Here is a 15242-nt window from a genome sequence, read left to right as displayed (position 1 = left end):
AAGGATGGAAAGCAGACCAGCAGGTGCCTAGGAGTGGCGAGGGGCAGGCAGAAAGGACTAAAGTAGCTCAGGAACACTTCCGGGGGTGATGGGCAGGTTCATTATCTTGATAGTGGTGATGGTTTAATGGGTGTATTCGTATGTCACAATTTATCAAATTGTAAACTTTAAACATGTACAACTTATTGCTTGTTAATTATACTAAAAAGAAAAACAAAAACTGTTTAGATTTGGGAGGAATAGGGAGACCTGTCTGGGTCAGTGGGCAGAGAATGCGACTCGATCTCAGGGTCATGAGTTCAAGCCCCATGATGGACATGGAAGCTACTTAAAATTTAAAAAATTAAAATTTGGGAATAACATAAAGCTGCTTACCTTTTATTTTGTCAAGAAAGAATACTCTTTAAAAACTACCAGTTCTGGGGCGCCTGGATGGCTCAGTAGGTTAAGCCTCTGCCTTCATCTCAGGTCATGACCTCAGGGTCCTAGGATCAAGCCCCACATCGGGCTCTCTGCAGAGCAGGGAACCTGCATCCCCTTCTCTCTCTGCCTGCCTCTCTGCCTACATGTGATCTCTCTGTCAAATAAATAAATAAAATCTTTAAAAAGGGGGGGGGCGGGGCGCCTGGGTGGCTCAGTGGGTTAAAGCCTCCGCCTTTGGCTCAGATCATGATCCTAGGGTCCTGGGATAAAGCCCCACATTGGGCTCTCTGAGCAGCAGGGAACCTGCATCCCCCCCCACCCCCCACCCCCCCGCCTGTCAAATAAATAAATAAAATCTTAAAAAATGGCGGGGGCTGCCTGGGTGGCTCAGTGGGTTAAAGCCTCTGCCTTCGGCTCAGGTCATGATCCTAGGGTCCTGGGACCGAGCCCAGCATCAGGGTCTCTGCTCAGCTGGGAGCCTGCTTCCTCCTCTCTCTCTTTGCCTGCTTCTCTGCCTACTTGTGATCTCCGTCTGTCAAATAAATAAATAAAATCCAAAAAAAAAAAGGCCCACAATTTTATACTAAAAGAGAGCCCTTCCCAAGAAAAGGTAATTGCTAATCTTAACATATAAACAACACAGTCCTCCTTTTTCCTCACTTGGTGACCACACCATTTCAGACCAGCTTTTGTGACCCACTGGGCTGGGGATACTAAAGGCTGCGTAACCCTCAGACAGTTCCCGGGCTCACCTCCATCTCCAACCTGGCAGTTGCTCTTGGAAGGGAATCACCCCAGCTCCAACAGCACCGGGGAAGTCAAGTGTACCGTGGGTCACTGCAACTGTGGCAGTGACCCAAGACACTGTGTCCTTCCCTCCTGGAGGACAAGAAGACACAAGAAGTATGTGCCCCCAAAGGTTCCTGGAGTGCTGCTTGGCTGCAGAAGTGAAATACCTACATTCTGGAAGAGGTTTTTACCCCAAAGCCAGAGTATCTGTGTTTTGCTGCAAGGAGAAGTTTCTTATGTCAACATCAAGCCTGTTCACTGGGGAGTCTTCCAGGCTAACATCCATTGAGCTAAAGTGGAAATAAAGTAAGAGCTCTAAAAAGACCACAACATACACTGGAATCTTCTGATACTGTGCCACAATGCTAACAAAATCCAAAGGATCTCAATTAACCAAACCCTAGAAGACTTTAGATAAAATGGAGCACTACAAGTGATCCTTACCATGTGTGACTGGTTTCGTGGTATGAACAGCTGAGAAGGGGACAACACCTCCCCAAACCCCAGCTGTCAAAGAGGGAGGGACCCCTCCACACTCTGCAGGGTGCCATGAGCAGCAGAGACCGCAGGGCCAAACACACTCAGTAAGCATGGACTCCGCTGTTTCAAGAAACCAAACGTACAATGAATCCAGAGCAGCGCCGTGCACCGTGACACCCCCACATGCGACCATGGGAACACTCCGGCTCGCACACCCAAGCTCCTTCCACACATATACTACCTGTGCACAACCACCATGCGGGCCCCTCTCGGCGTGAAGTGTGTGTACACGGAGGCACAGTCCACCCTCAGAAGGACCCAGCCAGGGATGAGGCCGACACAGCTCCTACAGGTGGGCCGGGGAGAACCGCAGAGCCTCTGTCTCCACGTGAGATTTGCAAGGCGGATGCACAGCTTCTGGGCAGGCACAACCACTGCCTTTCGAATAGCTCACCCTCAGGGGAGAGTCCCATCAGAAGAGGGCCCCAGGGAGGAGTCCCATGTGCCTGGTCTAGGACGAGCCTCCGTGATGTGCACGGGCTGCAGAGAAACTCAACCCTGGCATGTAGTCATGTTTCCAAACAACTCTAAAGGGGCAGTCCTGTGTTTGGCATGAAGCTGTGGCAACCCCAAGAAGGAAGCAGAGCTATAAAGTTATTAAATGTAAATATTTAAAGAACTAGCAGCTGTTGATGCCAGGAGGATGGCAGCTTGCAAACTTCCAGTCAGAATAATGGTTCTGTTATGTCAGAGCCTGAGTCAAGATCACAGATGCTACTCCATCCCACCCACTACAGAGGATACAAACTTGAAAAGCTACTCTGTCCATTGGGCAGTGCCTTTAAAGTTAAAATAAGAAAATAACTGTCTGATGTGGAAAATACCAGTGTGCATGTAAATCTCCTTTTTTTAAAAAAGATTTTATTTATTCATTTGAGACAGATACAGAGAGAGAGAGAGAGAGAGAGCATGAACAGGGGGAGAGGCAGAGGGAGAGGAGAAGCAGACTCCCCGCTGAGCCAGAAGCCCAGATGCACAGCTCCATCCCAGGACCCAGAGATCATGACCTGTGCCAACGGCAGAGGCTTAACCGTGTCAGGCCCCCAGGCGCCCCGGATCTCCTCCTTTAGGCCAAGCACTAAATGATGTGTGTCTCAAATGCCATTCAGGAGCGACTGTTTGGGACCAAGGATGAGATTACGCAATTCTGCTAACAATAAAAACGTATATATTTAGTGACTTCAAGTGTCCACACTGTCTACCATGTAGGGGCCTGAAAGCAGTCTCCACTCTTGTTTCCATCCCTGAGCAAGGCAATTTGATGGGACAGGCAAAGGTTACATTTCTGACCGCTAAGGGAACCAATCAGAGAGGGGAGGTGTCCAGGACAAAACGCTTAGTTTTCTGTTGACATTTCTGATGATGCCCTCGGGCCTAGCTTGCTGAATTCCACAACCCCAAGCGGCTCACTGATCGAATGCACACACCTCCCCAGCCTAGCTCTGAGGCCTGCCACTTAACCTAAGCCCAGCTTCCCGCCTGCAAAATAAAGCTATCATAAGGATAAGTGTAATCATGCCGGAGTAGTAGGGCGGTGCCACAAAATAATCCTCCATAAATATTAAATTTTTAAACATCACTATGATAATGACAAAGTAAAAAAACAGTTCAGGTAAGGCAACAACCTGCACCCTGCTGAGCCCTGAATAAAGCTTGGGTCACAGGCTGCTAAGGAATCATGCCTCCGGGTCAGTCACCAAAGGGCCTGTCCGAAATTAAGTAGCCCCCTGCCGTGCCACGCACCGGGCAGGGCAGCTGAGCAGACATTTCTGGGGAAGGAAAACAGGAAGTGTGGAAAAGACCAAGCGAAGCTAAGTGCCTGTGCCTCTGGGGCTTGGTAGTCACCATCCAGCTTGGCTAAGAAGCTGCCAGGATGCCTGAGCCTGCCGGCCCCTGCCAGAGCCTTCACCACACACACAACCAAAGGTTTAGCCAGTCGCCTAGGCAACGGCCAACCTAGGCACACTTACGCATCTGTGGAAAGCGGGGCAAAGTACAATTCCCATACTTCGTGATACAAACACAGAAGGCCAAGCACAGAGCAAAGCATGAGTCTAAAATCTGGGTTTATTGACAGAATAAACGTGAGTGGGGAAGGGCAGCGCCAAGCCGAGCCCCCCAGTGCCGGCAGCAAAACCCACTTGTGTCTGAGAGGCAACACTCTTGTCACGCTTCTGTGTTGTGATCATTTCCTCTTACTTCTACCTCAGTGTGTAGTAACGTCTTGCTTTGTTGTGGACGTCAGCCTTTCTCCGCTAGGATAAGAGGAACCGAGAATAGAGGTTTTGTCCCCCCAGGGGCCAGAGAACTAAAGGGAAGCAGGCCCTGCCCACCCCAGAGACAGAGGATGTGATGGAGACCCAGCAGGAGTCCGAGGGACAAGGCACTGAGGCCCAGCACTGCTTCCACCTGAGCCCCTCCTCATCCCTCATAAAACATGTTTTCTTCTGTGGACCCTGGAAAAGGAGCCACCAGGAAAACAGGACTCCGCTCAGTCTCAGGGTGGATCCGGAAGGGACAGTAGAAGACGAAGCAGCCAGCCAGGCCACGGTGAAGGGACACTGTGAAGGGCAGGGCAGGACACAGCAACTTCTCAACAGAAAAAACAAACACAAAAACAAGGAGGGTAAGTACCAACATTAAAAACCTCCCAGAATGTTCTCTGAGATGATGGTCTCTAACAGCGCCAGGAGCATCTGTGAGCAGCCTCTAGAAGATACACAAGGTAAAATCTGCAGGGTCACTCGACCCCTGGGCTGTCCCACCATACTGATGACCCTGGCAGCAACAACGTGGCACAATGTCCTTCCTAATACACACACTGTAAATGAGGAAAAGAGGGGAACAAATTCAAAGAGATGCTGTGGTTCAGAGTATCAGGACCACTGGGTTGACGAAGAAATGCAACCAGAAACATTTACAGCCTTGGGAATGTTGAAAGTGAGCTTGGGTGATTATAAACACAGTGGAAAGGCTTTTTCAAAGACTGTTTCTCGCTTATGAAAAGAAAGCATCTAAGTAAAAATGATATCCAGAAACCTAGAAAGGAAATGTGACTCATTTGAAAAACCTCACTGAAGTTTCTTATCTCACAGATACTTGGAAGTTCTAGAGGCCAAGGCATGTTAACAAGAAAGAGTCCCTCAATACTTTCACCCATAAATATCAGAAAAATAAACCCACGAGCAACAGAGGAGGCATTCAAAACACTCTAAGATGCTCATATCCTTTAATCCAGGATTTCTATTTCTGAGAATTTATTCCCAGGAACTAATCTAATCACACAAATGAAAAAAGGAAAATAAAACTGTAAACTAAAATTCATCTACAACAGCAAAAAAAAAAAAAAAAAGTTGGAAATTACCTAAAATGGCCAGCAATAGGGAAATGGTTTAATCTCATTACATCCACAGGATTATGCAATCATTAAAGGCAACAGTAAAAACCCAGAAAATATCTTATAAAATATTTAAGTGGATCTGAACAATACAATCCTAACAGCGAAACAGTGAAAAAGAAGCAGGCACGTGTGGTCAACGCCGGCTTCAGAGCCACTGTTCTACTGACAACCTGAACGACCTTGGACCAGGCACACAATCTCACCGCCTGCAGTGTCCCTGCACTCCAGCTAGTGACCTCAGAGGTAGACAAAGGCAGTGCACCCCCTGCCTCTTCTGAAGCCTGGAACAAAGCAGGCCGCTAGTGGGTGGCAGCTACTCCTTCTAAGGTACATTAAAAACCTCTCTACACATGTGGAAGGCAAAACAAAAAAGAGTTCTTTATTCATTTTTTTTAAGATTTTATTTATTTGACAGAGAGAGAGTGCACAAGTAGGCAGACAGACAGGCAGGGGGTGAGGGGGAAGGGGTGGAGGGGAGGGGAGGGGGCGCGGGAAGCAGGCTTCCTGCTGAACAGAGAGCCTGACAGGGCGCTCGATCCCAGGACCATGAGATCATGACCTGAGCCAAAGGCAGAGGCTTAACCCACTGAGCCACCCAGGCGCCCCAAGAGCCTTTATTCAGAAAATTCTATGCTGCACCTTCAATATTTAAAAGAACTTAAAAAAAAAAAAAATTAAGAACTAAAAGACAAGAATGGGAGGAAAAGCCTTTCGATACCACAATGTCAACAAAATGTGAAGATCTTTCACAATTTTACATAGTGCAAAACGAATGCTCTACAGAAACACGATTTCTTCTCTTTGAACTCGCTGCTTTTGAACAGCTTATTACACCTTTCAAAATACAGCTAGTGGAAGGTGAGGAAAGGGCACAACTAAGCGGGGAGCTCTGGCATCCCCAGGCATGCTGTTCCCCCTGCTGCCAGTCGGGAGGGGGACAGGCGCCGCAGAGACGATGGACAGGTGGATGACAGCCACCGCCCTGGTCACACACCTAACAGCTGGGCTGTGAAGAAGCCTCTCCCTTTTCTGCCCTTATCTCCCCGCTGTGTAAATTGCTGCAAACTTTCAGGTTATCTTAACCAAGTTAGTGGCAGGCATAGATCCTATCTTAAAAGACCACAGAACTTTCCTCTTTTCTGTTTCTGAGGGGTGGGGAGGGAAGATTAACATTTAAGGTTTATTTTCATATGAGGGTGAGTGACTCAGAATCCACTTATTCAAGGCAGCAAGGTAAGTGGCAAAAGCGTGGCTTCAGGGGTGCCTGGCCGGCTCAGCTGGTAGAGCATACACCACTTGATCTCAGGGTCGTGAGTTCAAGGCCCAGGTTGGGCATAGAGTTTACTTTAAAAAAAAAAAAAAAAAAAAAAAAAAAAAAGAATGTGGCTTCAAAGTCCAGTGGAAGGCCACCTCTTGACCTTCTCAGTGGAAGGTCATCTCATGATGACCCTATGAAGGTCATTTATCTCTCAGAACTTTCACTTACTTATGTGTAAAATGGAGTTAACACTATCTTGCTCCAAGAATGAAATGAGCAGGAATGTAAAGCTTCTTATATGATCCCTCAGAACCCCAGAACCCAGGGGCTTGACCCAGATGGTGACCCCCAGCCCTGACCGACCCCCGCTGTCGCAGGCCTCCTCACTGGCACCTGCCCAGACTCAGCTGATGATGCATTCGCTGGTGCGGACGTCACAGGTGCTGCCTTAATTAAAACACTGTCACGACCAAGCTAAACAGCCTCCAGCAACCGGTCAGCTACAAAACCCACTAATAACGGCCTCAGAGGTCCGTGCGGGGAGCACAGTCTGCTCTGTGGTTCCTCTGAAGACCACAACTCACACACTTGGCACACTCAGTTGGCGACAACATAATTGAGTACAATGGAACACAGAGTTTAAAATATGAACATGTTGGGCGCCTGGGTGGCTCAGTGGTTAAGAATCTGCCTTTGGCTTGGGCCTTGATCCCAGAGTCCTGGGATCGAGCCCCACACTGGGCTCCCTGCTCGGCGGGAGACCTGCTTCTCCCTCTCCCACTCCCCCTGTTTGTGTTCCCTCTCTCTGTGTGTCTCTCTGTCAAATAAATAAATAAACTTAAAATATATATATATATGAAAATGTTCACAAACCATGGTCTGGGCATCACTTACAAATTTCATTCAATTGAATAGGAAACTTCAAAACAGTAGGTGCAGTTTATTCTGTGTGTTAAAGACCGCAGGCAGGCGCCAGCCGGGCACCCGTACCTGGGCTACCTGGAAGCCCAAATTAGGGTGGAGGCCCTTGTGGGGTCCTGGCCGGCTGGTCTCAGGCAAAACCACCAACCCTCCAGTCCCTCCTCTTCTCCTTCTCTGAGCAAGAAAGAGGGGGAGCCAACCAAAAAGGCTGGAAACAAAATGCAAGCTATGGGAAAGTTCTGGTGAACTGCAAATGCCTACACAACCAAGCCATTTTTATATACATTTATTTTCGTTCTCAAATCAGGTTATTACTTACATACTATTTCTAAAAGTAAAAGGGTAATGGCGCAGTCTGGGAAACGAGGAGAAACTTTCCACAGTTCTGCAGCCTTAACTACCATCGCTGTCTGCATTCAGCTGTCCCACGCATGTGACCAGTGCACACGATCTGACAACTCGCCTTCTCGAATCCTGACATTTCTCACGACCTCGGCGTGAGCCATCACCACCCTCATGCGCCTCTAGTCACAGCAGCAGCCCGTCATCCCAGGCTCAGGATTTCTCCAACCTAGAACATTCAACTTGGCCACAGAATCGCCAACCCAGAAAGAGCAAGGCTTCGGCGAGGCTGGGGTGCCCTCATGACCCGGAGGCGATAGGACCAGCCTAGGCCCTCAACCCAACAGGAAGGGCAGACGCAGAGAGGTGGCGAGAAGGCCTGGCAAGTGCCAGGATGGGAGGGAGGGGACTCCATGCAGGGCCGGTGGCCTCGCCCACATCAACAACCCCGGCATCACACTTATGACCCTGAGTCACCAAAGCAAGGTCCAAACAGACTACCTACACTTGGGCTGGAGGAAAGAACACACAGTCGGAGGGCGTGCAATAGAACTGGATAACAGAACATCAAATTAAGCACTTGAATGGTACACTTTGTTTAATTAGCAAGTTCACTTAAGTAGACATTGTACTCTGAGCAATACTCAAGTTACTGAGCCGGCACCATGGACCCGGCACAGGCGCTGACCTCTCAGGGTCCAGTACCCCACACCGCCCTCCCTTAGCTGGAGGACAAGGAGGCTGTCAACATCCCAGTTCTGAAGATGCTGAAGCACGTGGCCAAGGAAGGCCACGCTGTTACCTAGTGGTGGAGGCGAACTCCAGCCGGGGCTGTGGGACTCTGAAACCATGTCACCTCCTACACCTTACTGCAATATGACCTTCCTTCTGGCAGTGAAAGTTACCTCCTGACTGCATGCATCTGTGACCAAAAACCACACGGGAAGGGCAGCAGAACCCAGGAACCACCGCATTACCAATGGAAAACGCAAACGCAGGCGAAGACACTTTGGCAAAAGCACTGCCCGTCCCGCTCTGGGAGCCCCTCCAATTGCAGAGCCCAGCCACTGCTTCCTGGAAACTTCGATGGCAATCTCCAAGCCTCCAGGGACACTGGCGGCCTCCAGGGACACTGACGATTGTTAAAATAAGCTACCGGGATCACCCCTCGCAGTCTGCATCCCTGACCTTTCAACTGATGTTTCCTCTCTGTGCAGAGACACAGACACCTGCTATGTCTGCCCTGAAACAGCTCCCCATCGAACTCCGAACCAGGCATGTGAGGCAGGTTACCAACCTGAAGCCTGCACCCAGCCTCCCCTCCTTCCACCTGAAGTGGCTCATCTCACACCAAGCCACTCGCACCCCCACATTCTTCACAGCTCTGCACCTCTGCCTGCCATTCTCCTTCCAGGCATTGCCAGCTCCAGAGACACCTGCCTGAAGGTCAGCTCTCTGCAGTGTCCTAGGGCAGTCAGACCCTCCCACTACTGTCCCCTCCCTCCATTTTGTACACGTGCCCATCTGCTACTGTCGCAATGAAATGTGATGGCTTCCAGGTCCACCTCCTGACTGAGCTGCCACTACAGAGAGCAAGAGTCGCCTTCATCTTGGGATCCCAGAGCTGTGGGCAGGGCCAGGTGCACTGAGCGCACAGCAGCCAGGATGCCACCCCTCCTTGGGCCCACCTTGCCCACGTCCCCAAACACTCTCAGCCCCAGGAGGGAAAGTAAAATAAAAAACAGGCACGTCAACATGGCAGCCCGATGGAGTTCCCAAGTGACAGCTCTGCCACTCTATCAATATTTAAATCACAGACAGGTGGCCCCTGGAAGAGAAGGGCCAACCTATGGATGCAAGTCTCCCGGTCAGAGTGAGGGCCTGTAAAGACCAGCAAACCTAATGAAGGAAGCATTACGGCAGGTCACATGTTTAACCAGACACTGTCCCTGCAAGGTGGCTGCAGCCTGGCGCTTACCCTTCGTCATGGGCCTTACCCTCCAACAACATCATTTCCTGACCAGGCTTCTACTTTTGGTAACTTCCAAATGCTCAGAATTCACTTCTGCCTTCAGCCTCCACCAATTCCTCTCTCTGGGGAGCAACGCATTTAAGGAAGCTGACACGTGGCATCGGGCTTTCTGTTCAGTATCAGGGAGACCGTGTGTGTCTGCCTCGTTCTTGTGGGTATCCTAAAGAAATGCATCATGAAACAAACACATGACCTGTTTCCATGTCTGGACAATGAATAACATAACAGGAAGACAGGACCACACAGAGACTCATACCACATTGGAGTGATACCTACTGTATACCATCCTATACTTCCAAATCTAAGTATTCAAATCATCTTTACTATGAAGATTCTTTTCATGAGTAATAAACCATCTAACATCTGTGAGTCTTTAAAATTCCGTGTTCTTGTGGATACATAAGCTCTTTACATAACTGAGACTCTGTGCTGTTAATAGACTGAAAAAAACAATCAGTCCCTACCATATTCAGAATCTGCCCAGAAGGCCACAAGCAGCCGCTGCTCGTAGTCCTGATCATTGCCACCGTCCGCACCCGACTCTCAAGCCCACCAGCCGCTCACAGGCTGGAAGCGAGTCTCATCTGTAAGTACATATTTGGATGGAACGAGTCAAACATTTGGAGTTTTCACTTAACATTTATTTCACAAGTGTTTCAACTGCTAAGCAACCGAGAAGCAATCATTTCAATGTGTACTTTAATCAATAAACGTTAAACAAGTCTGCTCAAAACACCGAAGTCCTACAAATGTGTCCCTATGAGAAAAATATGGCAAGAAAAAATAACAAAAACAAAACAAGTGTCCTTTTGACAGTCAGGCAGAAAGGTGTTCAGTGATCCAAATTCAGACCAAGAAACAGCCGTTTCAGCAGATGAGCAAAGAGTTTCCTCTGTAAGTGACACATTCTGGGATATTTACACAGCCACACAAAACTCCGTAATGACAACCACCAAGGAAGCAAAACCTAATGGAAAAACCCCAAGCCGGCAACCAGGTGTCCCAGTTCTGGTCCCACTACAAGCCTCTCCCTGGGTGATCCTACCACAGTGGTAGCCAGTCCTGTACCCCTTTCTTCATCACAAGAAGGAATATCCATCATCACCCACGCCACTCAGAAATGTTTTTTTTAATTTTTATATATATATATATTTTTTTTTTGTCAGAGAGAGAGAGGGAGAGAGAGCAAGCACAGGCAGACAGAATGGCAGGCAGAGGGAGAAGCAGGCTCCCTGATGAGCAAGGAGCCCGATGTGGGACTCGATCCCAGGACGCTGGGATCATGACCTGAGCCGAAGGCAGCTGCTTAACCAACTGAGCCACCCAGGCGTCCCCAGAAATGTTTTAAGGACAAAAAAGACGAGAGGTGAAAATGCTTTGGAATATGTCCTCTATAAACACAAGTTACATTATTATTAGCTCAAAGATGACCGAGAAAATAGGATTATAGAATATCATCGGTGAGAGGGAGCTTAGAGATGGGGTGATCCCAGAGTCCCAAATCTGGCCCTGGCTTCTGAAACTGCATGCTTTCTGGGAATGAGGCCACAATTTTTATCAGATTCTCAAAAGGTTAAGAACCTCTCGGCCCCTCATCCTACAAATATAAAAACTGAGACCCGGGGCACCTGGGTGCCTCCGTGCGGGCTGTCTGCTCAGCAGGGAGCCTGCTTCCCCCTCTCTCTCTGCCTGCCTCTCTGCCTGCCTGTCATCTTTCTCTCTGTCAAATAAATAAATAAAGTCTTTAAAACAAACAAACTGAGACCCTAAGATATGTGACTGTTCTAGGCCTCACGGTAAGTGAGAGGAAGGCTGGCCCAGGGCTCCTCCTCTCCAACCATGCTCCTCCCACCCCACCATACCACATTTCTAGGGAAGACAAAAGTCACACAAATCTCAAACAGCCACAGAGTGTGTTACACAAGCCGTGGCACGTGTGGTTGCTAAAGTCATAGCAAAGTTTCTAGGGGCGCCTGGGTGGCTCAGTGGGTTAAAGCCTCTGCCTTCGGCTCGGGTCATGATCCCAGGGTTCTGGGATCGAGCCCCCGCATCGGTCTCTCCGCTCAGCAGGGAGCCTGCTTCCTCCTCTCTCTCTGCCTGCTTCTCTGCCTACTTGTGATCTCCGTCTGTCAAATAAATAAATGAAATCTTTAAAAAAAAAATAAAGTCATAGCAAGTTTCTATCCTCAGTCTTCTCAAGGCTTCCTGCTGAGCTCTTTGCTGGTTGAGACAGGTTTTCCTTCATTTCTGTAACCCCCTCTCTACCTAGTTTGGTGCCTGCAGCCAGGAAACACTCCTATAATTTTCTGATATGGAAATTTTTTAAAAGAAATTAAATACACATTAATGTACGTCAAATATTTCTCAATTAAAAAATAAAGATGGGGGTACCTGAGCGGCTCAGTTGGTTAAGTATCTGCCTTAGGCTCGGGTCATGATTTGGGGGTCCTGGGATCGAGCCCTGTGTGGGGCTCTCTGCTCAGTGGAGAGCCTGCTTCTCCCTCTCCCTCTGCTGCTCCCCCTGCTTGTGTTCTCTCCCTCTCTCTAGTAAATAAAATCTTTTAAAAAATAAAAAAATTAAGACTTTGGGGCACCTGGCTGGCTCAGTCAGTGGAACATGTGACTCCTAATCTTGGGGTTGTGAGCTTGAGCCCCACACTGGGGGTGTACAGATTACTTAAAAACAAACTCTTGGGGCACCTGGGTGACTCAGTTGTTAAGTGTCTGCCTTTGGCTCAGGTCATGGTCCCAGGGTCCTGGAATCAAGCCTGGCATCCGGCTCCCTGCTCAGCGGGAAGCCTGCTTCTCCTTCTCCCACTCCCCCTGCTTGTGTTCCCTCTCTTGCTGTCTCTCTCTGTCAAACAAATAAAATCTTTTTTAAAAAATAAATAAGGGGCACCTGGGTGGCTCAGTGGATTAAGCCGCTGCCTTCGGCTCAGGTCATGATCTCAGGGTCCTGGGATCGAGTCCCACATCGGGCTCTCTGCTCAGCAGGGTGCCTGCTTCCCTCTCTCTCTCTCTCTGCCTGCCTCTCCGTCTACTTGTGATCTCTGTCAAATAAATAAATAAAATCTTTAAAATAAATAAATAAATAAATAAATAAATAAAATAAAATCTTTAAGGAGCACCTGGGTGGCCCAGTCAGTTAAACGTCCAATTCTTGACCTCAGCTTAGGTCCTGATCTCAGGGTTGTGAGTTTGAGCCCTGTGTGGGGCTCCACACTGGGTGTGATTACTTTAAAAAGAAAGAACGAGGGGCGCCTGGGAGGCTCAGTGGGTTAAAGCCTCTGTGTTCAGCTCAGGTCATGATCTCAATCCTGGGATCAAGCCCCCGCATTGGGCTCTCTGCTCAGCAGGGAGCCTGCTTCCCCATCTCTCTCTGCCTGCCTCTCTGCCTACTTGTGATCTCTGTCAAATAAATAAAAACTTTAAAAAAAAAAAAAATGAAAAAATAAATAAATTAATTAAGGGGTGCCTCAGTGGCTCAGTCAGTTGAGTGTCTGACTCTTGGTTTTGCATCAGGTCATGATCTCGGGGTCCTGGGATAGAGCCCTGCATCAGGTTCAGTGCTCAGCACCTACCAAGTCTGCTTGGGATTCTCTCTCTCTGCCCTGCCCTACCCTACACCCCCCCCAGCACCCCCACCCACACACACACACTCTGCCTCTAAAATAAGCAAATAAATTTTTAAAAATAATTAAAAACAAAATGAAGATTTTATTCTAGGAAATAAAAAATGGATTACATGGTGTTATTTTACCAAACAAACATAAATGTGCAATCATGGGAACAAAAAGAAATCAATACATAAAGAAAGGAGACTGTTGTTGTTTTATGTGCTTTTAGTCAAACTACCAACCCGTGTGGTCTTAGATGGCCAGTGTTCTTCTAACAGTTATCTTTGGAACTGCACGTATGCCAAGAATGTCGCATGGCACAGAATGCTTCTCAGTATACTTCGAGAATTCCTCTTTTAAGACTGTCTCCAGTCAGCAGACAGAACATAATCATCTGAATACTAAGTATCTGAAGGAATCCTACACAGCCATCCCAGAGACCAGCACTGGGACCCATCAGGAGTCGGGTTTCAGGCACTAAGATGCGTTCAGGTATGTGAAGGATCACTGCCAGGGCCATAAAGAAAGGTCTCTACCTGTGGAATGCAAACTGACTTCATAACTGAGGCATGGCCGTGCTGTTCTCAGGTATGCCAATGCAGTTCCAAACAACCTAACTGGGGAAAAAACTGAGCCAGCACTATGGCTCCCATGAATGTGGTCATTACCCCATAATCCACAGGGTGGCCTCCGCAAAGGGCCCTGACAATCTGATGACAGATAAGGCAGGCGCGAGTCAGCTGCAAGGTTCAGGTGAGGGTGGCCAGAAAGCCCTTGGTAAATGCTACTTTGGTAAAGGTACCATTACTATTATTAAGGAATCTGTGAACTCTGTTTGATATTCCGTAACATCCTGGAACCCGCTGATGACCCTGTCACAAGCAGGAAGCCTGAGCATCATGGCCTTAACTCAGTCTACAAGTTTCAAGGGAATTCAAGTGAAAGTCTACAACTTTCAAGTGAATAGGGAAGAAAATGAAAAGGTAAAGGACAAATGCCCCTCAGCTCCCACCCCAGGAATGGTCTGGCTATCAGAGATCTGGATTAGGCATCCGGGACTAGGGAAAGACAACCTTATCTCCCAGCCTATGTCCGAAACCCAGACAAGGTTTTTTACATATGCATACTTTTAGGTTATTTAAATATTATGACCTCTCATATATTTAAGACTGAGAGTAATAAAGTTCCAGTGCCCAAACAGCATGAGCTGTTTCCATTCAAATGAGTTCTTATTCTTCTCCGACAAAGTGAAGCAAGAGCGCAGAACTAATCACTCTTCTATCCCTCTGGGTTATGTTACTTTCCCAAGTAATAAATATATCAGCCTATATCGGCCCGTTTCTTTAAAGCTTGAAGACAATTGTCAAAAGAAAATCACACACCACAGAAAAGTTTTTGATGTGGCCTCGTATCTCAACTAGCATAACCTCACCCAGGAGATTGATGGCCGAGCTCCAGAATTAAGTTAAAACGCACACAGATGAGTTTCCCATGTGAATCAAGAGAAACCCAAGTTGCACTGGCTCCTGTTCAATGCCTCTATGTGGAGGCTGCAACCAGGCTTGCGAATCAAGTGGAGTAAGAACATCTGGGGCCAGGACGGGAGGGCTGGCATTCAACAGCCCCCACCTGGTTGGTTTCCTGCCCTGGGCGCCAAACTGGCACTCCCAGGAGGATTAAAACAGAACTTCAGCATCCAACTGCGGAGGGAGGAACTGCAGAGCAGAGAAGGAAGCTGTGAGCTCACGGACAGCAGCTCAGGTTTGAATTCCTTTAGCAAATCTCTTGATTTTCATCAGGACAGCCAAGGAGTGTTTGGTAAACAGTGTGATGAGTAGCCGTGGAGACTCTGGGCAGCCTACCCTTTCACCACAAAAAAAAAACAGGACAGCTGCGGCAGAGAAGGCTCCGGAATGATGA

General features: G+C 48.2%; 1 protein-coding gene across 1 annotated transcript in view; it reads right to left on the bottom strand.

The window, feature by feature from the left end:
• Positions 1 to 15242, bottom strand: part of LOC111157570 (protein kinase C and casein kinase substrate in neurons 2) — a 135101-nt gene that overhangs the window by 118703 nt on the left and 1156 nt on the right. The gene's annotated exons all lie outside the window — the stretch shown is intronic.

Source organism: Enhydra lutris, unplaced genomic scaffold (assembly GCF_002288905.1).
Source record: "Enhydra lutris kenyoni isolate GAN:26980312 unplaced genomic scaffold, ASM228890v2 scaffoldscaffold55, whole genome shotgun sequence".
NCBI lineage: Eukaryota > Metazoa > Chordata > Mammalia > Carnivora > Mustelidae > Enhydra > Enhydra lutris.
The sequence above is the reverse complement of the archived record's forward strand: the minus strand, read 5'-3'. Positions and strand labels throughout refer to the sequence as shown.